Consider the following 26233-nt stretch of genomic DNA (forward strand, 5'->3'; position numbering starts at 1 on the left):
ATTTTTTATTTTATCACTACTGTTATCCTCTCCCAGGAGAATCATTTCTTATGATGGAGAGTAAACAAGAGGAGGAAAACCCCATCATATTAAAAGCAGCTTCCCACACCCATAGTTCTTTACCTCTCCAAAGAGGTAGAAGGAGTCTTCTTATAGTATATCTCTGCTTTGGAACCACACATGGTTCTTCATTTATGTTACTGTAGTTATATATATTGTTTTCCTGATTCCATTTCCTTCACTTTGTGTCAGTTCATATCTCTTATCATACTTTTTTATATTCATCATCTTCATAATTTATTACAGCACAGTAATGTTCCTTTAAGTTCATCTACCACATTTTTCTCATCATTCCCCAATCTACAAGCATTTATTTAATTTCAGGTTCTTTTCTACTACAAAAATTGCTGCTATATATCCTGTGATGCATATGGCACATTTCTTTTTGTCTTTTTCTGCAAAACACTGGAATCTCTGGGTTAAAGTTGTAGACATTTTAATAATTGTCTTTGGGTTATTACAGATCGATTCACCCTTTTACCAAAAATGCGTTAGTCTTTCCACAACCCTTCTAATGCTGAGGATTCCTTTTTATTTTTTATTTTTGGTATCTTGCTGTTTTGTTCTGTTTAAGGTGAAATCTTAGGGTTACTTTTAAATTACATTTCTTTCATCCCTAGAGTTCTGGAGCATAATTTCATCAACTTTTTAATACTTCCCAAATCTTTTGAGGACATGTTTTTCTATACTTTGACCATTTAGATAATTGACAATTTGACAGTTGATAATTTGACAATTGATAATTTGACAATTTGAATCTTTAGGGATAAGACCACCTTGTTTATTTTTTTGAATTTCAGCACATTATTAATGATTCCATTTAGATACAAATTATGAACCATCATAATCTTAGAAGAATTCATTCAACAATTCATACATATTAAGTATCTACTGTGTGTAAGGCACTGTATAATACCTTACCTTATAAAATATTTGATTATCAGGATGCAAAGATGAAAATCAGTCCCTGCATTCAAGGCATGGGGTATGGCTACTGCAAAGTGGGCCTTGTTTGCTGTCCACTTCTTATATGAGGAGGGAAACAGCATGCACGCTGAGTTTGGCGATTGCAAAACATTTGTAAATACAAAGTGATTTTTTTGAGTGGACACTAATCATTGGAGGTTGCAATTCAGAAAGGACTTTTTTGATTCTAACAAGCAGAGGTGAAGAGGGAGCACAGTCTAGGCACAGGGAAATAACTTGTACATAGGAATAGAGAAGAATCATAATTGTAGATGACTCAAAGGACAATGAAAAGGTAAAGAAAAGGCATAAATTATAACTCGTCTATAAGAAATGACTGAAAATGTGTGTTTCAGTCCAATTGAGTAACTGGTTATTTTCTAAACTCTACGAGCCATGTTCATCCTCTGGGTATTTATAGAATTTGACCCCTACAGCTATGATATTTCTTATTCATATTTACTTGTTAAAATCCTTTCCTTCCTTCAAGAATTTAATTACTTATCATCCCTTATGTGAAATTCACATTCTTTAGTTAGTGCCTTCTTATTCCTCAAATCAACTATTATATACTTATCTGGCTCCATATTGTATTGCCTCATGGAATGTAAGCTATCTGAGGGTAGGGACTATTGAGGTATTTAGTATTCCCAGTGCTGATCATAATGATTCACAAACACTGTAGAAGACCCTTTAATATGTGTATTTGTTGAATGATTGTTCAAATAATAATAGCATTGATACATAATAATAGTTACAATTTATAATGCTTTAAGATTTGCAGCTATGTGACTAAGTAGACAAAAGAACTGGGACCAGAAAGACCAGGGTTCAAATTTGACCTCAGATATTTATTAGTTGTGTGACTCTGGGCAAATCACCTAACCCCTGACTATATAAAACTGAAGAAGAAAATGGCAAACCACTCCATAATAACAGCAGGTGCTTTATTATCTCCATTTTATAGTTGAGGAAACTGAGATACAGGTGAGGTGACTTGCCCAGGGTCACACAGCTGAAGCAGGATTTGAACTCAGGTATTTTCAATTCCAGGTGCACTGTTCTATCAGCTAGTCGAGATGGTCAGTCATGCCATGAGTATAAGGAATAATAGGTGAACAGTCCAAATGTTGCACTGAACAGTGTCCCTGAAATATAAAGAGAAAAATATTCAAATATGTTGAAATGTTTCTCTTTGAAAGATTCGTTAACTGGTATGGCCAGCAGTTGGATGTGGGCACGAGGAAGCCATAGAAAGTTACTAACTTATATTACCTAGTGAAGGGAACTTTCACACTGATGAAACCACAGAAGTATTAAACTGTGAGCCATAGGCTAAGTAGACTCAGTAGCATTTTATTTTTTTTTCAGGTAAAATTAATTTAATAAATGACAGGTGGACGGAACAAATAAAGCCATAAATGACCTTCTGATGCCCAGAGCTCTAACCATTCCATTTGGAACTTTTGGGTAGGCCAATTGGAGTGGTTCATCTACACAATGACCATTCCAATCATGCCTTTACCTAGCTATAGATGGACTACATTGAAGTTGCAGGCCAAGGAGGTTACAGAATCTCTCAGTAGCTAAACTCTATAATCCTGGTCCCTGGACTCATTATGGGTTGGTGATCTTACCAGTAAGGGGATTTGCTTATGATTTCTTTTGATTTCTAACTAAGCCATTTTTGATTTTGAGATGTTTTTATTTTTTGGTCATTTTTGTAGTTGTTTAGCTTATGTTAATATCTTTCGAACTGTGATGTATTTTCATCAGTGAGATTAATTGGAAATATCCTAATTGCATAGAATTATAAGACTTAGACCTAGAAGGGACACCAGTAGGCATTTAGCGCACATGGCACTACAATATCCCCAAATGGCCATCTACCCCCACTTAGAAACATCCAGCCATGTGGAACACATTACTTCCAAAGGCAGCTAATTTTATCTTTGGATAGATCCATTAGGAAGTTGTTAACTGTTGTTTTTCCTCATGTTCAGTAAACAGGAAGTGTCTACATGCCAGGTACTACGCTGAGCACTGGGGATACAAATAAGAAAGATAGTCCCTGTCCTCAAGGAGCTTACAGAGAAATGGGGGAGAGCACACACACACACACACACACACACACACACACACACACACATTAAAAAACAACAGTAACTGAAAATGGGTTGGGGAGAGAGAGGAGAAGATACTCAGCATGGGGACATGGTGGAGTCCAGTATAAAAAGTGTAACTGGTAGGAAATAAAGTGTAAGCGAGTGTTTGAAGTCTCTTTAAATTGAGGCTTTGGGAAGGGTTCTTTATTCCACTTGTTAGTCCTCTAATGAAGGGGGCAGAGCTAGAGTACTGCAAAGAGGTGTTTATTAGTGCTGATATAATCTCTCAGGATGATGAGTTGCCCAGTGGAGGTTTCCTGGTAGCATGATGATGATGGAAGCTAGTCCAAGGACAGCTGGTAGAAAATGAATAAATACTGAAGCCAAATATGCCAGTCTACAAATTCTATCCCTTAATTCTGTTCTCTGAAACCACATGGAACAAGTTTAAATCTCTATGTCCTGACAGACTTCAGATGGTGGAACGCAATGGTTAGGACTCTCTTTTTATTTTGTATTTTTAGTCCAACCTGTCTTTTAAAATCAAACTCATAAACTATGGGCACAGTATTTAATTTCTCTATCTTGTGTGTGTGTTTGTATGTGTTTTAAGTTAAACATTTCTGTCTTTCCCTCTTACTGTGCTGTAAGATCTATGAAGGCAGGCATCTTACCTTAATTAAAATTTATATCTACCCCTTGCTGTAAGAGGTAGCACAGGGCTCGGTACACCATAAGGACTCACTAAATGCTCATTATATAAATGAATAAATGCAGGAATCAAAGCGTATGAGAAAGCATAATGAATTCCTGTTATAGCTCTTTATAATTTCACAAATGCTGCATTTACCAAAGTGTTGGAAAGGTTAGGTCTTTGTTGGCAGGTAGATGAATAGTTATTGTTGCATGGACTTTTAAAGATACTTGGTGGAAAAGCTAGAGCAGCTCTTAGGGTGAGTTATTGTTATATCTGACAGCTTGACTTCAGGGAGTGATGAAAGCAGCTTTGTGCGATCTCCTCTTTGGTAAGACAAGGATCAAGGGGGCTTACTCATGCCTTGTCTTTGTATTCTTTCTTTGGGTAAGTCATGAGGGGCAGGATTATACAGCAGACTTGGAATCAGAAGAATCTTTGTTTAACAACTTCTATAGCCACACCTTTTATTGAAAGACTAGGAATTAGTATCCTGTCACTCCATCTATGGACTTGATGGGGGGTGTATCACCCATTATAGTTTCCCCTCAGCTCCCCTCCTCTCCTTTTCTTTTTTTTTTTTTGCGGTATTCTACTCTATTATTCCATTCTCCCTTCCCTTTTTCTGATTCTTTAAATTCCTTTTAAACCCTTACCCCTTAGATCATTTAAAAATTTTTGTCCCTTTGCCATTTTTCTTTGCTCTTTTGTTTAAACCATAGAACAATCTTTCTTTTAAAAAAGGGAAAAAAGAAAAAAATACAAAGCATATGAGAATTGGCCTCATTACATAGCTTTTTTTTCTGGAAAACTATACTTATTTTTAAAAATAAATTGGAGAATTTGCAGATCCAATAATCCACTTACTTCTCATCATCATCATCATCATTATTCCAGTGGTACCAAAAGTACCTCTCCTTAATCAAAAATCTATTTTTTTAGTTTATTATTATCCTTGGGTTTTAGGGCTAAGATTATCTTGCTTGTGTTTGTATTCCTAATAGTTAACCCATGTCTGGCATATAATAAGTGTTTGGGGAATATTCCTTTCTACCTTCCTAACCCTAATTCCCCAGATAGTATAGCAGGTAGAGTGCTGGACCTGAAATCAGGAAAACCTGACTTCATATTTGCCCTCAGAAACTTATTATTTATGTGATCACTTATCCTGTCTGCCTCACGGTCCTCTTCTGTAACATGGGGTATAATAATACAAGCTATCTCCTAGGGGTGTTATGAAAAGAAAAGAGTATTTTAGTAAATTGTTTTCCGAACTTTAAGGTGCTATATAAATGCTTTTATTATTGTAATTAATTATTATTTCCTTTTCTCCTTCCATCTTTCCTGTTAGGTTAGGTTTCAGATTGGACTCCTTTGCTTTTGTAATAATAGCATTATTTCTATTCACTTCTCATACCTTATGAATGCAAAATAAGCTGGTGTTACTTAATCTGACTTTCTTTATGTTTGAAAGTCCTCCTGGAAAAAAAAAGGTTCTTGTTTGTTATTAAAATTGTTAAATTTAATCACTATATGCCCTGGAGTTTAAAGAGCTGATATTTTTAAAAATTTATTTATTTATTTTCTGGAAGTGATCTGTGGATTCTTTCATAATCAATGCTTTGCTGTCTGACTTCACTTCTTTTTGTTATTTCCTACAGTATAATAATGAACCTTCTTTTTCATTTCTCATGTTCTTCTGGAAGACCCATGAATGTTAAGTTAGCTCTTTGCAACCCATGTCAAAGATTACTTTATATTTATTTCAATTTGTGGTTGCTCAATCATTTCAGTCATGTCTGACCCCATTTGGTGTTTTCTTGGTGAAGATACTGGAGTGGTTTGCCATTTTACAGATGAAGAATTGAGGCATAATGAGTTAAATGACTTACCCAGGATCACCCAGCTAGGACTTGTCTGAGGCTGGGTTTGAACTCGTGAAAATGAATCTTCCTAATTCTAAACCCAGTGCTCTATTCGCTGAGCCACCTAGTTTATTTCATGTATCATTGATTTTTGCTTCTCTTTTGCCATATTGTCCTGCATCAGTATTTTTGTGTTCTGTGTGTGTTATTCTCTCTAACTGCTTAATGTGCTCTCTATTATTTATTCTTACTCCAGTTTGCTCTTTGTTTTATAATTCTGCACTGAAAGCTATGACTTCTTTCTTTCATTCATTCCTAATTTTTTCCTATACTTGTGTGATCTCTGGGGAATCCACAGCATTCTTTCTTTCTTGAAGTATGGAAACTGGTTGATTTTCCTTCCTATTCCATTTATTCAGAGTGCCCTGGTTTCTTTTTAAAGTATTATTTCTTCTTTCTTTAGTTAAGATTGACTCTCTTCCTTTATATGCTGGTTTAAACTTCTTTTTCTTAAATTTTTGGTTTTTTCAACTTTTCTTTTATATTCTTTTACACTTTTACCTTTGCAGATTTCTTTTCTCATCAGACTTCTTCTTTTACTGCTTCATAGGTGACCAATGATGGAATGATGGACAGTCACAGCTTCAGAGGGTTGAGCTGGTTGACTGGACATGGGTCCCTTCCCTGAGTAACCTCTGTAGCCCAAGGTGAGAATCCATTCTATGGTTCTGCTCACCACATGTGACTTGTCTTTTGCCGTACTCTAAATTTCCTTTCTTACTCTTGTTTTTCTTTGGATGGTAAAGCAGAATCATTGGTTTTCACTGAGGTAATACTATGGTGGATTAGGAAGAAACAATCCAGGTTTTCCAGTTAAAGAACCCAAATTCAGATCTGACCTCAGATGCTTACTACCTGTGTGACCTTGGGCAAATCACTTCACATCCAATTTCCTCTTTTGGAAATGCAGGAGGTAAGACTCAGTTGGTTTCTACAGAACCTTCTCTGCCTCCAGGCTTATGATTCCTATTGTCTGTGGTCCTAAGGCTGTGAGTTCACAAAGGCAGAAATTTGAAGTGGATTGCTGGTAGTTCTCCAGTAATAATTCATGGGGTGTTTACATTTTATGGGTGTTCTGTTTTCTTATCTGGAAGATTCAGCTGCAGTTACTTCATATCTAGTTCATGATTCCTTTCTTTTGAAGTTTTGGTGTTTCTGGTTGGGGATCCTTGTACAATACACTTCTAATTAAACAGGCATATCTTTTCTATTCTCTTAACAATAGACCATGGTCAACCTTGTAGAGTCAAGCAGGTACTAATGAAAGGCATCTGAAGATAGCAGCAGCAGAGGAAGAGGAATGATTTATTATGGTTTAGGTAGCACATATCTTTGCAACCAATGTGTAGCATAGGCTATCCCAGTAGCCTGGGAATTGTCACTTTGCATGGAGTTGTGCTTTAGGAATCAGGAATTTAGGTGATAACTCCAGGGACTAAAGTCAGTTTTCTCTTGGACTTCTTCCAAGTGGTAGAAATGGTGTTTAAGAAAACTGGTAAAGAGCCAGGGAGGCCTCAGGCTGAACCTTAGAATGTTTTATATAATTTCCCTTTACCAGCTAGGAGGAAAAAAAAAGTTAGAAGGAGATAACGTCTCTCTGCTGGTGGTCTTTTGATGGATAGCCCCTTGTGATTATATCCCTGAGTGAACTTTTCAACAGACATGTTGTGCATTTGGCAAAATTTTATTCTGAGCCTAAAACTGAACTCCTTAAACTGAGCCTCAAACTAAGACTTTCACTGTGTTCAGCTGTCTGGTGATTCATACAATGTAAGAGCTGAAAGGGATTCCAGAAGTCAAGTTTAACCTGTATGCTGATACTGACATTCTTTGCACGCCTCACTTTCTCTACCCGACAATTGGTCATCTGAGTTTTTGGCTGAATGTGATGGGGAACTGATCACTTCCCGACAAAGCCTATTCTAAATTTAGGAAGCACTGATTGTTATTTCTTTTTTTCTTCTTTACATCTGGCCTAAATCTGTCTCTTTGTAGCTCCTACCCTTTCCTCTTGGTTCTGCTATGTATATCCAGATAGGAAATCTGATCCCTAATGCCTCTTTGATATTAGAGTAATAACTGAGATACTTGGAGATAGCAATTAAGCCCTCCCCATCTTCTCTGTCAGTAGCACCTCCTTTTTTCCATGCTGAATATGTCCACTTCATGCAGTGAATCTTCATATTTATCTTTCCATCTGTTTATTGATCCATCCATCAATTTATTTTTCTTTCTCTGTCTCTCTCTCTGTCTGTTTCTCTCTCTCAGTCTCCCTCTTCTGTCTCTCTCTGTTTCTCTCTCTCTCTCTGTCTCTCTCTCTCTAGTCATTTCACCACCTTGATTATTCTTCTCTGAATAGACCCTAGCCTTTCCATATTCTTCCTAAAATGTATTACTTATAGTTGCATATAATAATCTAAATGGCTTTGATCAGGGCAGAGGACAGGTAAACTTTCACCTCATTTTATCTTGACACAGTGATACGTTTAGTGTAACCTAAGATTGCTTTAGGGGTATAGCTATCTACATCTGTATCTCCACACATAGATATATACATCTATCTTTATATACATATTTATCTTCTTATTTTATCTATAATTCCCAGTATTTCCTTTTACTCCTTCCCCTTCCCAGAGAGCCATATCTTATTAGAAAAAAGAAGAGGAAAAGAGTTTAGCAGGAATAAATAATACTGTAAGTCTGACATCGTATGCCATATTACACACTGATTGTCCTATACTTCTGTAAAGGAGTAGAGGAGGTGCCTTCTCATATCTCTTCTTTGGGGTCATCACAATTCATCAGTATTCTATTTCAACCATTTTTTTCTCGTTCCAATTTCTTGTAATCATTTTGTGTGTGTATACATTCATATATATATATATATATATATATATATATATATATATATACACACGTGTATATGTGTGTATATACACCCACAGAGGTTCAGATGACCAGTTTTCAGGTAGAGAAAGTGAGGTGTGCAAAGAATGTCACTATCAGCATACACACTAAACTTGACCTCTGTAACCATGCATAGGTATGCACACATGTATGTACACATATGTATACAGACATGCACACACATGCATACACATATGTGTATGCATATATGTATTATATGTACTTACACATATATGAATATGTAAAATTTTCTTCCTTTTGCATCAGTTTGTATGTCTTCCCATGATTCTCTATATTGTCATATTCATTTCTTACAGCACAGTAATATTGATGGTGACATTTACTCAATATTGTTGATATTTTGCCACAGCTGTTTAGCAAACTGTTTCAAAATCCGTGAGCATCTATTTTGTTTCCAGGTTTTTACTACCATAGAAAAGTGCTTCTATAGATAATTTCATGTATATGGAGCCTGAGATACATATCTAGCATTAGAATCTTTGAACCAAAGTGTAGGAATATTTCAGTTACTTTCACCCTAATATTTTCCAAAATATTTGGCCTAACTCATAGTTCTACTAAGAAAGTGTTAATATGCTCATCTTCTTATAATGCCTCCAAGATGGACTTTTCCCAGCTTTGATCATCTTTGCCAGTCTGCTCTGAGGTGAAAGAGTTTTCAGGATTACTTTGATTTGTATTTTAAAAAAAAAATTGTAAATTAGAACATTTTCTCATGTAATAGTTAATGGTTTGCAGTTCTCCTTTTGAGAATGATTTGTTCCTATCCTTTGATTACTTACCTGTTGAGGAATTTGCTTATCTTTTTTTGCTGTAATGTTTTTTTATTCACACTTCCCTCATTTTGAATTTTCAAATCATTGAAATGTCTAGATCTTTATTTATGAATTGTAATCTAGTTATGCCTCCCCATCCTGTATTTGTACAATTGATTTTGAACCTAAGTGTGGATCTTTAAACATATGCCTATTCCTTTCCTGTTTATGTGTTCTTATCTGTTTATGTGAGCTGTGTGCTTTCCTGACTTTAGGACTGCTTGGCCATTCCCAGGTTTTGTTCTGTCTCTCTGAAAGCATCCATGTAGATCAGGTCCTATACTCTGGCACTTCAGTCTGTGTGGAAGGGGATGGAAGCTGGTGTGTTGGATGGAGATTTTTGAGCTTGCTTCAGACAAGGCAGAGATGACAGTGGAAGTCTGAGAGTAGATGTCAAGGATTTTTCCCCTGCCTATGCTGTGTGAAATTCGTACTGGGGCAAGGTTATGACTCCCTGACTTTGACTAGCTCATCTTTTCCCTTGGCCCATCAATTGCTTTGATCCTTCAAAGGATCCATGATCTCATCAATTTTAACTATCTCTCTACCATTACAAATGCCAACCCATCTACCAGCCATCCTTCATATCCTACGTAATTCTTGAAATCACTTGTTTTATAGTATAATGTCTCTCTTTCTTTCTTCCTTCCTTCCTAAGCTAAACATTTGCCAGAGGATTCTTTTTTTAAATTCTTTATTTATTCATTTTTTAAAATTTATTTATTTGTTTTAAGTTTTCAACATTCATTTCCATAAAATTTTGAGTTCTGAATTTTCTCCCCATCTCTCCCCTCCCTCATCCCAAAACACCGAGCATTCTAATTACCCCTATCACCAAGCTGCCCTCCCTTCTAACATTCCTCCCTTCCCTTATCCCCATCTTCTCTTTTGTCCTGTAGGGCAAAATAAATTTCTATACCCCATTACCTGTATTTCTTATTTCCTAGTTGTATGCAAGAACAATACTCAACAGTTGTTCCTAAAACTTTGAATTCCAACTTCTCTTCCTTACTCCCTCCCTACCCATCCCTATTGGGAAGGCAAGCAATTCAATATAGGCTATATATGTGTAGTTTTGCAAATGACTTGTCCCCCACTTTCCTGTATTGTAAGGTAGGTTTTCATACCAAAATGAGTGTGCATTTTATTCCTTCCTTGAGTCAAATGTGATGAGAGTAAGTTTCACGTTTTCCCTCTCACCTCTCCCCTTTTTCCCTCCATTGAAAAGTCTTTTTCTTGCCTCTTTTATGAGAGATAATTTGCCCCATTCCATTTCTCCCTTTCTCTTCCCAATATATTCCTCTCTCACCCCTTAATTTCATTTTTTAGATATGATCCCATCCTATTCAACTCATCCTATGCTCTGTGTGTGTGTGTGTGTTTAATCCCACTAACTACCCAGATACTGAGAAAAGTTTCCAGAGTTACAAATATTGTCTTTCTGTGTAGAAATGTAAACAGTTCAATTTTAGTAAATCTCTTATGATTTCTCTTTGTTGTTTACCTTTTCATGCTTCTCTTCATTCTTGTGTTTGAAAGTCAGATTTTCTTTTCAGCTCTGGTCTTTTCATCAAGAATGCTTGAAAGTCCCCAATTTCGTTGAAAGACCATTTTTTCCCCTGAAATATTATACTCAGTATTGCTGGGTAGGTGATTCTTGGTTTTAGTCCTAGTTCCTTTGACTTCTGGAATATCATATTCCATGCCCTTCTGTCCCTTAATGTAGAAGCTGCTGGATCTTGTGTTATCCTGATTGTATTTCCACAATACTTGAATTGTTTCTTTCTAGTTGCTTGCAATATTTTCTCCTTGACCTGGTAACTCTGGAATTTGGTCACAATGTTCCTAGGAGTTTCTCTTTTTGGATCTCTATCTGGAGGTGACTGGTAGATTCTTTCAATATTTATTTTTGCCCCCTTGTTCTAGAATATTAGAGCAGTTTTCCTTGATAATTTCATGAAAGATGATATCTAGGCTCTTTTTTTGGTTATGGTTTTCAGGTAGTCCCATAATTTTTAAATTGTCTGCCCTGGATCTATTTTCTATGTTATTTGTTTTTTATTCTTTTGCTTTTGTTTTGCAGTTTCTTAGTTTCTCATAAAGTTATTAGCCTCTATCTGTTCCATTCTAATTTTGAAAGAACTATTTTCTTCAGTGAGCTTTTGAACCTCCTTTTCCATTTGGCTAATTCTGCTTTTGAAAGCATTCTTCTCCTCATTGGCTTTTTGAACCTCTTTTGTCAATTGAATTAGCCTATTTTTCAAGGTGTTATGTTCTTCAGCATTTTTTTGGGTCTCCTTCAGCAAGTTGTTGACTTGCTTTCATGATTGTCTTGCATCTTTCTCATTTCTCTTCCCAATTTTTCCTCCACCTCTCTTACTTGATTTTCAAAATCCTTTTTGAGCTCTTCCATGGCCTAAGACCATTGAATGTTTATTTTGGATGTTTGGGATACAGAAGTCTTGACTTTTATGTCTTTCCCTGGATGGTAAGTATTGTTCTTCCTTATCTGAAACGTTGGGAGAAGATACCTGTTCACCAAGAAAGCAACCTTCTGTAGTCTTATTTTTTTCCCTTTTTTGGGCATTTTCCCAACCAGTTACTTGACTTTTGGATCCTTTGTCAAGAGTAGGGTATACTCTGGGGATCTGTAAGATCTCAGTTCCTCCAAGGTGGCACAGTCAAGAGTGTACATTGGTCTGGGAGCAACCAGAAATTTTTGTACCCAGAATCTGAGTAGTAGAGTTTCCTCTCCGCAGCTACCTGGCCTCCAGTTCTACCAAGCCAGCACTGAGGGCTGATTCACATAAACTGCTCAATTCCCCCAGAGGCTTTTGACTGGGGCCAGGCTGCCATTCAGTGTGAGATAAAGATCAGCTGCTCAAATCCCCCAGGAGTATGAAGTGGGAGCAGGGCAGCTACGTAGGGCTGAGGTAAAGATCAGCAGCAACAATGGATGCAGGCTGCTGTGGGAGCTGCTGCAGCTGCTGCCTGAGGCCAGAGCTATGTGAACCCCCTTCCCCTTTCTTGGCCAGCTGAAAAAAACCCTCTCACTGACCCTTGGCACTTGTGGGTTGAGGAATCTGTGAACTGCTGCTACTTTGGCTGGGAATTCTGGTTCCAAGGCCTGATCATGTCTTCCTTGGGTCCTCCTTCAGGCACCATGCTGCACAGCCAAGGCTAGTCTGGGCTCTGCTCTGCGTGCAGTGCAACCAACATTTCCCATCGGCCTTTCAAGTCACCCCTGGGCTGGAAACCTCCTCCACTCTGTTGTTCTCTGGCTTCGGCTGCTCTAGAATTTGTTGACAGTCTTTCTTTACAGGTATTTTATGGGCTGTGGGGGAAGAGCTAGTGTATGTGCATCTTTCTACTCCACCATCTTGGCTCTGCCCCCGCCAGAGGATTCTTTGTAAAAAAATTAACCATCTCATATATACAACTATTTAGAAGTGATGCAAGTTTACATGTACCAGATAAATTTAAAGACAATACAAGGGGATATTTTTTACTTTAAAGATGTTTGGAGACAAGGAATTTGAATGTGCCTGAATCATTTCCTTCTGGATTTCATGTAACCCTTTTTGAAATTTTTAATATTGTGCTAGGGATTGTCAGGTTTTTTTTTTCTTCTTTTTTTGGATTATGTCAGTGACTTGTACAATTTAGGCCTAAATATAGAAACAGCTGAAATGATTTATATTTTCATTAGAATCTCCCTTCCTTTTAAGGTACAGCTAGACTCCATGGAGGGGAGGGATGTCTATCTAGCCTTCTGAATGTTGAGGGTAAAATTGCAGCATAATACTATATGGAAAAGGATTATTTTGTTATTCCTTATTGAATTTCAGTCTCTCAAATCTCTCTCAGGATCTATAAATAAACACAAGGAAGGAATAAACTATAAATCTTAACTATGCCCTAAGTTTTGTTAGGCTTTTAAAATTTATATGTTTTTTTTTATCTCTCTAAGGAACTAATATCCTAGCACGATTGAGGGAGTTGTGGTATAGTAAGTTTAGAAATAGATACAGCATCAGAAAACTTGCCTTCAAATCATAGCTCTGCTCTTAGATCGATCTTGGACAATTCACTTATCCTGACAAGGGTATTCTGGTAATTGTGTAACAATGGCTTTCTGCAGAAAAATGTAAGTATGGTTGACCATAGTATTTGGAGTTGGAATCAGAAGACCTGGGGTCTTCTCTGAAATGGCTCCCTCATCTGTAAGATAAGTTAATGAGAAGTGTGTGACCTGTTTCATGATGTTCTTGTGATAAGAAGGCTTATTAAATGATTCTAATGTCATAGAATCATAAGCTTTGGAATTAAATGGAGCATTAGGTCTTATCAAGTCCAACATCCTCATATGGTAAACTGAGGCACAAACAAGAAACTTACCTAATATTACATAGATAGTAAGGTCCTTTAGGTTTAATCTACATTATTACCATTTTCGGTAACACTTAAGTCTAGACAATCAACAAAACAATAAATCATCTCCTGATTTGTGGCATTTCCCAATTTCTCCTGGTGCTATTTGGGGCCTCATGCTATGTTCTTACATAGCTGCAAAATGAGAACTTTGAAATAAAAAGTTCTTAGATGACTCTTCTGTTACTAAATTCTATGACCTCTATTACTACTGCTTTGTCAAGATACATGTCCTTCCTGTCCCCATTCTCCTATTGGAGGGCTAGACAACCTAAACCTTTAGTTCATGCAAGAGAGAATTTGGGTTCCTTAAAAATAAACAGACAAATAAAATCTTTTATAGCAATTAAGGTAACTAAATAAAGTAATATGATCTTCCAGCACAGGATTGCCAAATAACAGAGCAAGAAAATAATCTCCAAAGACATCTCTGCTCTATCAATCTACGGGGACCTTTCAAGGCTGGGTGGCCTCTGTATTTGGAGTTGGAATCAGAAGACGTGAGCTGTCCTCTGAAACAGCTTCCTCATCTATCAGATTGGCTCATCATAAATGTTTGGCCTATTTCACAATGCTCTTGTGATAAAAATACTTATCAAGTAATTCTACTGTATATCGTAGAATCATAGGATTTACAGTTAGAAGAGCCTTAGGGATCATCTAGTTCGACACTTAGAATGTGGTCAACTGAGACAACATAACTTGACCAAGATGATATAGATAGTAAGTGGCAGAGCTGGTATTTGAATACAGTTGTTCTGATTCTGTATCCACTGATATTTTGACTACAGCCAGATATTGCTGAGTACAAATTTGGCTTTCTTTCTGTTCTACCACAGGGTATCTTTCCACTTAACACAGTGCCTGGCACATAGTAGGTAACTGTTGTTCAGTTGTTTTTCAGTCATTTCTGAGTCTTCTTGAGCCCATTTGAGATTTTCTTGGCAAACATACTGCAGTAGTTTGCCATTTTCTTTTCTAGCTCATTTTACAGATGAGAAAGCTGAGGTAAACAGAGTTAAGTGACTTGCACGTGTTCACCTAGCTAGTAAGTATCAGGCTAGGGGCAGCTAAGTGGTGCAGTGGATAGGGCACCAGTGCAGGAGTCAGGAGGACCTGAGTTCAAATCTCACCTCAGACACTTGACACTCATTAGCTGTGTGACCTTGGGCATGTCACTTAACCCAAGTTGCCTCATCCTGGGTTATCTCTAGTCATCCTCATGAATATCTGGTCACTGGATTCAGATGACTCTGGAGGAGAAGCGAGGCTGGTGACCTGCACAGCCCTCCCTCACTCAAAACAAAGTCAAGTGCAAGTTATGTCATTATTTCTCTGATGGCATGGTCTTCTTTGGCAACGAAGGACGAACATACACACAAGTATCAGGCTGGATTTGAACTCAGGAAGAGGATTCTTTTTGACTCCAGGCCCAGCACTGTCTCCACTGTACCAGCTTGCTGCCTGAGTAAGTACTTAATAAGTGTTTACTGATTGATTGCCTACTCTATCCATTTTTTTTTCATGATTTCACATCCACCAGCCATCTCCTCAATTTCACTAAACAAAGATTTATTAAATGTCTGTTGTGTACTGTGGGACTAGAGAATACATGAAGTTTATAGAAGTCATGATGCCTGCCCTCATGGAGCTTTAGAGTGGGGATGGGGCTGGTGATAATATGGTACTTAGACAAAGAACCACAATATAAAAGAACATATGAATATACAAATGTAAACAAAACCCAATGTGTATATGTATTCAATGTGTATATGTGTTTCCCTTTATGAGAGTAGACAACATATTATCTGTGTATCTCCCTTTTGAAAGAGGTATTTTAGTCTGTTATTTCTACTCCTGTATTTTATGAGACTCCTCTACCCATTTCCCCTGTCTCCTTAAAAAAATAATAACCAATAAACTGAGTATAAAAAAAATCTCTAGAGAATGGGCCTAATCTCAAATATGGCTTTACTCCAATGTTCCAAAAGTCTAATCATGCTTAAACACTGTGGCTTGCCTTTGATCATTAGATGAGATGAGATTCCAGAATCGTTCCTAATACCTCTTACATAAACATGCAAGGTCCCTATTAAATCCAGGATCAAATATAAAAATCCTCTGTTTGGCTTTTAAAACCCTTCATAACATAGTCCTTTCTAACCTTTTCAGTCTTCTTACACTGTATTCCCCTCCATGATGCAGCAACTCTGGCCTCTTTCCTATTTCTTACCCAAGACACTCCATCTCTAGACTCCAAGCATTTTCAGTGACTATATATACTGCATGCCTGGAATTACCTCATTTTTCATTTCTGCCTCGTCTTCCTTCCAGCCTTAGCTAAAATCTTACTATCTTTGAAGATCCTTGCCAATTCCCTTATTGTTAATGATTTCCCTCTTTTGATCAACTTATCGTGTGTATATCGTTTGTACATTGTTGTTTGCACGTTGTCTCCATTAGATTGTGAGCTTCTTGAGAACATTTCCTTGTCTTCCTCCTTTTCTCCTCCTTCTGTCTCTGTCTCTGTCTGTCTCTCTCAGTCTCTGTCTCTCTCTCTCTTTCTCCATATCTCTCCCTCTCCTTCTGTTTCTCCTTCTCTTCATCCCTTTCACCTCCCTCTATCTCTGTCTGTCTGTCTCTTTTGGCTTTTCTTTGTATACCTAGCTCTTAGGACAGAGCTATTTAGCACATTAGCACATAATAGATGCTTGCTGTCTGGATAAAGAATTATAAGGGATTTCAGAGGCTATCTAGTCAAACCTGGAACTGAACAGGAATGCTTTACCAAACATTATTGACAAGGGGTCATCCAGCCTCAACTTAGAAGACCTCAAACTGGCAAGGAAGTTATGACTTCCCAAAATAGACCCTTCCATCACTAGACAGTTTTTATCATTAGCAAGTGTTTAATTTTGTTCAGTACAAATCTGACTCACTGTAACTTCTATCCATTACTTCTTGCTTTACCTCAATATCTCTCCCCATCCCCGCCCCCCCACCTTAAACTTTCCAAGGCTTTATGACCCATGTAGAGCTTTTACTTGCAAACTGTCTATGACATGGCAAGCCCTGCCCCAACCCTATCTCCTGGTTTGGGATGTGTTCCAGTTTGTGAATAGTACTCTTTAGTGGAGGGATACTTCACTTCCATCACTGAGATTCCATATTGGTTCCTTAGAAATGAAATTCAATTGATCTTTATCCCAGGGAGAAGATATGATGTTAAAAATAAATACTTTAAGATTTTACTTTCTACAATCACATCTTTTTGTCCCCTCACTGTGGTGGCAGAAGCCACTCAGGTGTAAAAAAAAAAAACCCACTGGGATTTGATATCTGGCACAGGGCACTTCAGCAATTTCCTTTCTCAGAATTTCTAAACTGCTGTTTCAGCATTTCTGTTCTAGTTCAATCCTATTAGCCTATTTCCTGTAATGAAACAGTTGGATTTTCTGCCAAGACCATGCAACACCAGAAGGGGAAAAAGTGAAGATTCTGCAACTGTTCTAGTACTTAAATTCAAAGGATGTTATGGATATTTTACATATATATATATATATGTATGTATGTATGTATGTATGTATGTATGTATGTATGTACGTATCTCTTTGGGGTAATCCAGTGGTCAAAATGTGAAGGCCTGTATAAAAGTAGTGTTGGACTCTGGAGATATGCACGCTAACTGTAAGACTTTAAGTATCTTAGGTTATGTCTCTGAGCCCTAATTTCCTCTTCTATAAAGTGTGGAGAGTGATGCTCATGTCACTTGCTATGTAGAATTGTCATAAAAAAAAGCACTCTGAACTCTAAAGATCTGTTTTGTTTTTTCATTTTGGGGGTTTTAAGGAGTGTAGGATCAACAAAAGAGATGTTTTCTAAGGGGCATGTGTTTGTTTATGTGTTATATATAATATATATTTTATTTATGTGTGCATATATGTATGTATATGTGTATTTATGTGTATCTATATATGTCTCTCTCTCTCTCTCTCTATATATATATATATATAGGCACACACACATGCATGATATGGGCAGCTAGTTGGCACAGTGGATAGAGTTGTGGGCCTGAAGTAAGGAAGACTCATTTTTCTGAGTTCAAATCTGGCCTTGGATACTTACTTGTTGTGTGACCTGTTTGCCTCAGTTTCCTCATCTGTAAAATGAGCTGGAGAAGGAAATAGCAATCCACTCCAGCATCTTTGCCACGAAAATACCAAATGAGATTGGACACAACTAAAACATGATTGAACAACAAAAACATAATATATTTGCATAGATACACACATATACACATATGTGCATATATACACATACATAGATACTCAAACATAAATGCACAGATTTATTTACACACATATACATACACGTGTGTACTTTCTATACCCTATGCATATATTTGTATTTATTGAATATATAGACAATCACTGCTGCTATAGTAGACATATATGGAATATGTGTTTCTAAAAATGACTGCACAATGCAAAATTGCTCAGTAAAAGCCACAAAGCTTTTGGAAAAATGTGGTTAGAGGTATAACACTCAAAAACCTTGTCAGTGACACATAAAAAAAAAAACAAAACATGGCAACCTAATAAAAATGTTAGTACACTTTTATATATGCTAAATTGTTAGTAAATCCATAAGTACTCTAATAAACAGTGGCAGCATGTATGCACTGGGGTGGCTGCTCAGCCTGTGCCAAGAGTTCTCATGGAGTCAAGGCTGTCAAATGCAGTAATGGGGATTTGACGGTCACAGGTCTAGGATGCGAGGGCCTGGAGAAAGAGGGGTGGTGAAGTATGTGGTTAAGGACCAGCCTTCTTCTGCCTAAGCTCCTGCTGTAGCAGATGATGCACAATAAAAATGAGACCTTATCTTGAGAAAGGTCTAGAGTTTGCCTATGGAAGTGGGTGTTGGAAAGGGTGTGTAGCTTTTGCATTATTGTGAAGTCATGGAAGAAGGTTTATCAGAAATCAGAAAGTTGTAACAGCAGATATGTATGTGTGTGGTTCATTGTCTTCTTCTTGTTGCTTCTGTACTCACTTAAAATACAAATCCAGTATCTGCTGCTTTGCTAGACTACACCTTTCATAGAGAAGCTGCCCATGTGGTTCCAAATTCATCTGGATGCCATGAATGACTATTTTACTAGAACCTTAATCATTATATTCAGGTTATTACAACTGTTTTTCATGACATGTAAAGCACTCAAAATTCCTGCATAACTTAGTGAAGCTAGATGATGTTTTGTACACTTTCTCCTTCTTGCAGACAAAATCACCCATAAGGAAACACAAAATTTGTGATATACTTAAATTTTCCCCTAATATATCATTTCTGTTGAAAGAAATTTGCATCTTTAAAACCTGTCATAGCAGAAATTTGTATGCATACATGCATGCTTACAAATGAATATAAAACAGAATGTGATCTGGGAGGCAGAGCAAAGGCAGGGTCTCACCTGAGCTCTCCCCCAAATCATTCCAAACACCTTTAAATAATGTCTCTAAACAAAATCTGGAGCGGAAGAACTCACAAAAAGATGAAGTGAAAAAATTTTCCAGCTCAAGATAACTTAGAAATTTGACAGGGAAGCTCTGTTGCATCAGGGTGAGGGAGGAGTACAGTCTAGCACAGGCCATACCAGCACAGACCAGGCCAAGCAAATCAGAAACAGGCTTTGCAGTGACTGAATCAATGGCAACAGTGGCAGTTTGCAGACCTCTCAGCCCATAGATGATAAGGGAATTGGATAACGGGTTAGAAAGAGATTTATAGGAATCCTTTTGCTGTCACTGGGGAAGGACTGTGTTATATTACCTATACTTGGAACTGGGTCACAGTTTTGGTTCTTAGTCCCAGTGTGAGGAGGAACACCAGCACAACAGTGCTTGTGGCCCCAGGGGAGCAGGGATGCTGATCACAGTTCCAGGGTTGAAAAGAGTGGGTGTGTCACTCACACACCAGTTCACAGTACAGGAGAATAGTAAACACACCATTCCCTAGATCATACCACCTTGGAAGAGCCAAAAAACATACAGTTCTCCAGAAATATTTGTGAAAATGACTGCACAAAAAAATCTAAAGCTTGGGACAATGCTCCCTCCACTTGGGAAGCAGAGTCCCATGTTAGCATAGAGCTAAAAGTTAAAAAATGGGCTGGGAAATAAGCAAACAGCAGAAAAATCTTCTGACCATAGAAAGTTACTATGTGAACAAGGAAGATCAAAACACACACTTTATAGATAACAAAGACAAAATTCCTGCATCCAAAGGATGGAAGGGTTGCAAAAGAATTTCAAAAATCAAGTAAAAGAGGTAGAGGAAAAATTTGGAAGAGAAAGGAGAGTGATACAAGAAAAGCATGAAGAAATCAACAACTTGGTTGATTTACTGAAGAAATACTGAAGAAAATAACACCTTAAAAGGTAGACTCAATGGAAAAAGATGCTCCGTAAAAAGTAGAACTGGCTAAATCATAAAGGAGGTACAAAAGCGCACTGAAAAAAATAATTCCTTAAAAGTTAGAATAGGACAAGTAGAAGCTATTGACTCTGAGACATCAAGAAACAACCAAAATTGGCAGCTTAGTTTTTGTAATAAGTCCCAGACAAGGACTCTGGGAAGCCGCTAAAGAGTCCCCAGCTTTGAGATCCCAGATTTCATGCTTCCCTCTCAAGTAACTATGGTCAGAGAGCTGGACCTGTCTGTGGAATTATGATCAGACAGTGAAAGCCACGTCTGTTGGCTTCTTGATTTTTCTGTATTTTCTTTGAATGACTCCCCTGAATTAGGTGAATGATAAATGTGCTTGGTTAAAGAAATGATACATGTGCTTGATTAAAGTGCTTGTTAACCCCTAAAAAGGTGCCTTTCTTTTTATGAATGTAGATCTAAGGACCTGTGATAATAGGACCCCCCCTGTGTATGTTGGGGTGCTTACTGATACATTATGATGATGAGGATGGGATCTGCATAAATTAAAAGGAAAGTATGGGGACTGAGATAATTGAGTTTTGTTTCCCAGTTGTGGTGACTATGATTCTATGGAACCCTAAGAGGTGGGGGAGGCCAGAGCCTGGGTTCCAGTGGATTAGCCCGGCTCTGGACTGTGCTGGAGGGCTGAATGCCCTGAGATTGTATTGTATGCAGAGCCATGGAATTGTGTGGGATGGCTCAGGTCCCTACATAAATCAATTACTCAGAGGCCTCTCAAAGTGATGACAGAAAAGTGATTTATACGATTCTCGAGAAGCAGGGCTCACCTGTAGGAGTAGGAAAGCCGAAGACAAAGAAAAGGATAGTGATTTACATAGACCCTAACGCAAGTCCCTCCTCCCCCCACTGACCATTATCCTCATTAGCTGAGAATATGGTCTTACATTCTAGACACGAAATCTAACCAATCCCTTTTGAAATGAAGACATCGAGGAATTATGTAAGTTTTGTCTAATCATTGAGACCCTAATACACTACACAGTTTTATATCCTTATATGGAACTATTCCATTCTAAAAATATTGTAACCTTGAGCCTTTAGGCCTTACCTCACCCCTGGGAGAAAAATTACAATCTGAGGAGTCTTCACTAAGTCTATCCCACTCAGAATGGAACTGGAAAACTGCCTGCTGAACAACCAGAAGAACCCTGACTGCTGAAGGACCCAGCAGAAGCCTGCCTGCTGAATGATCCAGCAGAAACCAAGAAGAGCCAGTGTGCTGACCTTATTGAGGTGAGAGGAACAGGAGAGCAGAGTTGCTTTTGCACAGATCCAGGCAGGAACTGGGAGCAGCTGGTTCCTGCTGGAGGAGGAAGAACCCGGGAGCTCAGAATTCAGCCCTGAGGCAAGATTGGGACTGTGCAGCAAGGCACTGAGTGTGCTTTTTTTTTGCAGCGTTGTCCTGGGACAGTTTGGGACTCAAACTGGTGGGTGGGGGGAAGTGTCATGTACCCTCAAGGACCCCACCAGCTGCCCCTCAGGACTTGGAAGCAGGGCTCCTTGGAGTCTACCTTGAGAGTACAGGGTAGGGAGGACATACCCTCAAGAGGACTTTGCTTGGACATTTCTGTTTGGGATTGAGAAAGGAGGAGCTGGTTGCTTTCTCCTCAAAGGATGATGTTATGTCGTGCCTATACTTTTATGTTTATTTAAAGCCATTTGGCCACCCTGTTAATGAGTTGCTGTGTTACATATTCTGAAAATGTGAACTATGTTGTATTTACTTAAGAAATGTTAATGCCTATTCAGATACAAGTTGCCCATATAACCTGCTTAAATCACCTGGATTTGGGATTGCAAAGTATAATGCTTATTTGTTTCAGAATCCATGGCCATTTAGATTTGTAAGACCAAGAATCCTGGTAGGGAGGAGTGTAATGGCAAGTAAAATAAGATCTTTTGCTGTTTTTGTTTTAGTGTAATCAAGAGGTATAATTCCTCTATTTGAATGTGACTGAGGAGAATCTTTCCCACTCCTTAGTGTGCTTGGGAAGATTTTTAAGAAGCTCCAGGTCTTTGGTCAATGAGGCACTGGTTCTCAAGGGATGTGATGCCCTCTGCCTCTAAAAAGTGTATAAAGACTCTGAGGGTGAGGTTTCACTTTGGGGCTCAGTTTTTGTAATATGTTTGAGTGCCAGATGAGGAATCTTGGAAGCCACTAAGTAGTCCCTCAGCTTTGAGAACCCAGATGTCGTGCTTCTCTCACTGGTAGTGATGGTCAGACAGTTGTATCTGTCTGTTGAATTATGGTCAGGCGGAGGAAGCCATGTCTGCTGATTTTTTGATTTTCTTTGTATTTTCTTTGAAGTTCAGGGTGCTGACTCCCCTGAATTAGGTGAATGATATATGTGCTTGGTTAAAGGATTGATGCATGTGCTTGATTAAAGTGCTTGTTCACCCCCCAGAAAAGCCAAACAAACAAAATCAAAAGAATAAAAAAATAGAAGAAAATGTAATCTCATTGGAAGAACAACCAAACTAGAAAATAGATGCAGGAGAGATAATTGAAGAATTATTGGACTACTTCAAAGTTATGATCAACAAAAAGAGCATAGATATCATCTTTCAAGAAATTTATCAAGGAAAAATTCCATGGTATTCTAGAACTAGAGGATAAAATAGAAATTGAAAGAATCCACTGATCACCTCCTAAAAGAGATCCCCAAATGAAAACATCCAGGAATATTATAGCCAAATTTCAGATCTCCCTGATTAAGGAGAAAATGCAAGCAGCCAAAAAAGAAAAAAAAATGCAAATATTGTGGAGGTCCAGTCAGGATAACACAAGATTTAGCAGCTTCTACAGTAAGGGATTGGAGGGTTTGGAATATGGCATTCCAGCGGGCCAAAGAGGTAGGATTACAATGAAGAATCACCTACCTAGAAAAACTGAGTGTAATTGTTTGGGGAATAAAATGAAATAGAGGACTTTCAAACATTCCTGATGTGAAGATCAGAGCTGAATAGAAAATTTAACTTTCAAATACAAGACTCAAGAGAAGCATAAAAAAGTAAACAAAAAAGGGAAATGATAAGTGCTTCAATAAGGTTAAATGGTTTATATTCCTACATGGGAAAGTGATATTTCTAAGTCCTAAAAACTTTCTCATTATTAGGGCAATTAGAAGTAGTATACAAAGACAGAAAGCATTGATACAAGTTGAATGTTATGGTAAAGATTATCTTAAAAAAATTAAGGGATGAAAAACAAGAATGCACTGGGAGAAGGGAAAGGGAAAGGTAGAATGGGATAAATTATCTAACAGAAAAGCATCTTGAAAGATTTAATAGTGGAGGGGAAAATGAGGGAAATGAAGAGGGGAGCACATGAACCTCATTCTCATCAGACTTGGCTCAAAAAGGGAATAGTATACACACTCAGTTGTGTGCAGAAATTTATCTTACCATACAGGAAAGTCGAAAAGGAAGGAGTAAGAGAAGAGAGGTGAGCTGATAGAAGGGCGGTCAGTTTAGGGGAGGTAAAAGTCAGAAATAAAACACTTTTGAGAATGGACAGGAGAGAGAGAGAGAGTAGGATAAACATGGGGAAAATAGGATGGAGGGAAATACATAATTGGTAATCGTTATGAAAAAAATTGCAGTGAGTTTCTCTGATGAAGACTGCATTTCTTAAACATATAGAAGACATTCATATTTATAGAAATAAGAGCCATTCCTTGATTAATAAATGGTCAAAGGATATGAACAGGCAGTTTTCAGACAAAGTTATCAAATATATCTGTAATGATATGGGAAAAATCACTGCTGTTGAGAGAAATTCAAATTAAAATAACTCTGAGCTACTACCTCACACTTGCCAGATTGGCTAATATGACTGAAAAGGAAAATGACACATGTTGCAGGGAATATGTGTAAATTAAACCCCATGTTTTAATGTACTATTGGTGAAATTTTATACTGATTTAAATACTCTGGAGAGCAATTTGGAACTATGCCCAAAGGGCTATAAAACTACACATATCCTTTGCCCAAACAATACCACTACTATGTGTGTTATCTCAAAGAGATTAAAAAAAAGGAAAAAGACCTATGTGTACAAAAATATTTATGTCAACTCTTTTAGTGGTGGCAAAGAATTGGAAATTGAGGTATATCCATCATTGGGGAATGGCTGAAGAAGTTGTTATATATGATTATGATGGAATATTATTGTGCTTAAGAAATGATGAGCAGGATGTTCTCAATAAAAAATAGAAAGACTTACATGAACTGATGCAAAGTGAAATGAGCAGAACCAGGAGAATATTATCCACCATAGCAGTAATATTGTATGATGATCTACTGTGAATAACTTAGCTGTTCTCAATAATAAAATGACTCCAGACAATTCTATAGGACGCATAATGAAAAGTGCTGTCTATCTCCAGAGAAAGAACTAGTAGAGCCTGAATGAAGATCAAAGATACTTTTTCTGTACTTTATTTTCTTGTTTTTTTCCTGTGTTTTCTTTCACAGGAAATACGGAAATATATTTTGCATGATTACACATGTATAATGTCAAATTGCTTGTCTTCTTAGTGGAGGGGGGATGGAAGGAGGAAGAGAATTTGGAATTCAGAATTTGAAAAAAAAAAGAATTTTACAATTGTTTTCTACCTCTAATTGGGAAAATTAAAATATTAAATAAGATAAAATAAATTCAATATGTTAAAAATCCCTCAAATATCTATGTAACAGACAAACAAACACACTTCCATAAATTTCCCCTGGCTAAAAAGACTCAGTTTTTCACTGGTCACTAAATTAAATAAAAAATATTTTGCCTGATTTTTAAAGCTTCCTATAAAGGAGTTCCAGTGAATCTTTTTAGTATTACCCAAAAGTAGTCAGAATCACAGAATTTGATAGTTAGAAAGGACTTTAGTGGCCATCTATTTCAGTATATAAATGAAAAATAAATCCCCACAGTAACATAATCAACAGGTATTTTTAGCTTCTTAAATATCTCCAAGGACAGGCAATTTAATCACCTTAATACACTAGATATTCCACCCTGAGATATCTATTATTTCCTGATTTCACATCTGATAGAATATCAACTTCTTGAGAGCAAAGACTTCCATTTTTCTCTTTGTTTTCATAATGCCTAAATACAGTACCAGGCACATAATATGTACCTACATATTTTTTATATTGATTCATTTTTATCCTCTCTACTGTCTCCATACCTTTGTCTACCTTCCTCTTTTCTGTAATACCTTCCTTCTACCATTATCCATTAAAATCTTTCTTATCCTGCAAGGCATAGATCAAGTAGCACCTTCCCCACCCCCAGAATCCTCTTTCCTTGGTTCAATCTTAGCAGGACGATTCTTCCTTTTTCAAGTTCTCGTAGCAATTTGCATGAATCATTCCTAGGTACTAACATTCTACTTTTTAACTTTTAGTTATTTGCATCGCTATCTTGTCTTCTTTACATAGTAGGGTCTTAATAAATGTTTGTTAGTTGAATGAATTAGAAAATGTATATATGGTTAAATAATATAACTGTATACTCGAGGCTCTTACTATGACATAAGCACCAGAATTTCCCAAAAGTGGAGGAATTAGCCAGTTATCATAATAAATATAAAAAGAAAAGAAGGGGGAAATCCAGTAGAAGGAGGGTCATGAGAGAACAGGAGAGTGGGAGTCTGACCTAATTTTTTTTCTTAGTGGCAGGTGGCTGACGCATATTTTCTCCTCCTCTTCTTTCTCTCCTCCTACCTTCCTCTCAGAGGGGAGGGGGAAACCAGATGGGGAAATACTTGGTTGAAGCTTAAGGACAAACTCAAGGAGACTCAA

The 26233-nt window shown here is 37.4% G+C and overlaps 1 protein-coding gene across 2 annotated transcripts in view; it reads left to right on the forward strand.

Annotated features, from left to right (window-relative positions):
• FAM135B (family with sequence similarity 135 member B) overlaps positions 1-26233 on the forward strand; it is a 441077-nt gene that overhangs the window by 36483 nt on the left and 378361 nt on the right. Inside the window, exon 1 of one of the 2 annotated variants that reach the window (XM_072602990.1) lies at positions 2576-2665. The exons of the other annotated variant lie outside the window; for it this stretch is intronic. The gene's annotated coding sequence lies outside the window, so the exon portion shown is untranslated. Of the gene's footprint in view, positions 1-2575; positions 2666-26233 lie in introns of those variants that run through there. 2 annotated transcript variants of the gene reach the window in all.

This window comes from Notamacropus eugenii, chromosome 4 (assembly GCF_028372415.1).
Source record: "Notamacropus eugenii isolate mMacEug1 chromosome 4, mMacEug1.pri_v2, whole genome shotgun sequence".
In the NCBI taxonomy this organism is placed as follows: Eukaryota; Metazoa; Chordata; class Mammalia; order Diprotodontia; family Macropodidae; genus Notamacropus; species Notamacropus eugenii.